The following is a 2,500-nucleotide window of genomic DNA, read 5'->3' as shown; positions in this document are numbered from 1 at the left end:
AGGTGTGTGTGGCCGAAGCAGGGGCTTTAAATCGGGTAAAAGGGAGGTGGAGAGCCGCCTGGAGATAGGGGCCCGCTCCCAGGTGTGTGTGGCCGAAGCAGGGGCTTTAAATCGGGTAAAAGGGAGGTGGAGAGCCGCCTGGAGATAGGGGCCCGCTCCCAGGTGTGTGTGGCCGAAGCAGGGGCTCTAAATTGGGTTAAAAGTGAAGTGGAGAGCCGCCTGGAGATAGGGGCCCGCTCCCAGGTGTGTGTGGCCGAAGCAGGGGCTTTAAATCGGGTAAAAGGGAGGTGGAGAGCCGCCTGGAGATAGGGGCCCGCTCCCAGGTGTGTGTGGCCGAAGCAGGGGCTTTAAATCGGGTAAAAGGGAGGTGGAGAGCCGCCTGGAGATAGGGGGCCGCTCCCAGGTGTGTGTGGCCGAAGCAGGGGCTTTAAATCGGGTAAAAGGGAGGTGGAGAGCCGCCTGGAGATAGGGGCCCGCTCCCAGGTGTGTGTGGCCGAAGCAGGGGCTTTAAATCGGGTAAAAGGGAGGTGGAGAGCCGCCTGGAGATAGGGGCCCGCTCCCAGGTGTGTGTGGCCGAAGCAGGGGCTCTAAATTGGGTTAAAAGTGAAGTGGAGAGCCGCCTGGAGATAGGGGCCCGCTCCCAGGTGTGTGTGGCCGAAGCAGGGGCTTTAAATCGGGTAAAAGGGAGGTGGAGAGCCGCCTGGAGATAGGGGGCCGCTCCCAGGTGTGTGTGGCCGAAGCAGGGGCTTTAAATCGGGTAAAAGGGAGGTGGAGAGCCGCCTGGAGATAGGGGCCCGCTCCCAGGTGTGTGTGGCCGAAGCAGGGGCTTTAAATCGGGTAAAAGGGAGGTGGAGAGCCGCCTGGAGATAGGGGCCCGCTCCCAGGTGTGTGTGGCCGAAGCAGGGGCTCTAAATTGGGTTAAAAGTGAAGTGGAGAGCCGCCTGGAGATAGGGGCCCGCTCCCAGGTGTGTGTGGCCGAAGCAGGGGCTTTAAATCGGGTAAAAGGGAGGTGGAGAGCCGCCTGGAGATAGGGGCCCGCTCCCAGGTGTGTGTGGCCGAAGCAGGGGCTTTAAATCGGGTAAAAGGGAGGTGGAGAGCCGCCTGGAGATAGGGGCCCGCTCCCAGGTGTGTGTGGCCGAAGCAGGGGCTCCAAATCCGGTAAAAGGGAGGTGGAGAGCCGACTGGAGATAGGGGGCGGATAGCAGGTGTGTGTGGCCGAAGAAGGGGCTCTAAATCGGGTAAAAGGGAGGTGGAGAGCCGCCTGGAGATAGGGGCCCGCTCCCAGGTGTGTGTGGCCGAAGCAGGGGCTCTAAATTGGGTAAAAGGGAGGTGGAGAGCCGACTGGAGATAGGGGGCCTCTCCCAGGTGTGTGTGGCCGAAGCAGGGGCTCTAAATTGGGTTAAAAGTGAGGTGGAGGGCCCCCTGGAGGTAGGGGGCCGATAGCAGGTGTGTGTGGCCGAAGAAGGGGCTCTAAATCGGGTAAAAGGGAGGTGGAGAGCCGCCTGGAGATAGGGGGCCGCTCCCGGGTCTCTGGGTCCGAAAAAGGGGTTGAAATTCGGGTAGAGTTGGGCCCCGCTCCTCGGCCTCTCTGGTGTTTGGGTTAAGTCCCCAGGACCAGAGAGGGGGAACAGCGGGGGCAGTGGCCCCGCTTCTCGGCCTCTCTGGTGTTTGGGCGAGTGACACGGTAAGGGGTGGTTTTGCAAACAGGCTAAGTCCCCAAGACCAGAGAGGGGGAACCACGCGGGCAGTGGCCCCGCTTCTCGGCCTCTCTGGTGTTTGGGCGAGTGACACGGTAAGGGGTGGTTTTGCAAACAGGCTAAGTCCCCAAGACCAGAGAGGGGGAACCACGCGGGCAGTGGCCCCGCTTCTCGGCCTCTCTGGTGTTTGGGCGAGTGACACGGTAAGGGGTGGTTTTGCAAACAGGCTAAGTCCCCAAGACCAGAGAGGGGGAACCACGCGGGCAGTGGCCCCGCTTCTCGGCCTCTCTGGTGTTTGGGCGAGTGACACGGTAAGGGGTGGTTTTGCAAACAGGCAAAGTCCCCAAGACCAGAGAGGGGGAACAGCGGGGGCAGTGGCCCCGCTTCTCGGCCTCTCTGGTGTTTGGGCGAGTGACACGGTAAGGGGTGGTTTTGCAAACAGGCAAAGTCCCCAAGACCAGAGAGGGGGAACAGCGGGGGCAGTGGCCCCGCTTCTCGGCCTCTCTGGTGTTTGGGCGAGTGACACGGTAAGGGGTGGTTTTGCAAACAGGCAAAGTCCCCAAGACCAGAGAGGGGGAACCACGCGGGCAGTGGCCCCGCTTCTCGGCCTCTCTGGTGTTTGGGCGAGTGACACGGTAAGGGGTGGTTTTGCAAACAGGCAAAGTCCCCAAGACCAGAGAGGGGGAACAGCGGGGGCAGTGGCCCCGCTTCTCGGCCTCTCTGGTGTTTGGGCGAGTGACACGGTAAGGGGTGGTTTTGCAAACAGGCTAAGTCCCCAAGACCAGAGAGGGGGAACCACGCGG

The sequence above is a fragment of the Centroberyx gerrardi genome, chromosome 12 (assembly GCF_048128805.1).
Source record: "Centroberyx gerrardi isolate f3 chromosome 12, fCenGer3.hap1.cur.20231027, whole genome shotgun sequence".
Taxonomy (NCBI): domain Eukaryota; kingdom Metazoa; phylum Chordata; class Actinopteri; order Beryciformes; family Berycidae; genus Centroberyx; species Centroberyx gerrardi.
The sequence above is the reverse complement of the archived record's forward strand: the minus strand, read 5'-3'. Positions refer to the sequence as shown.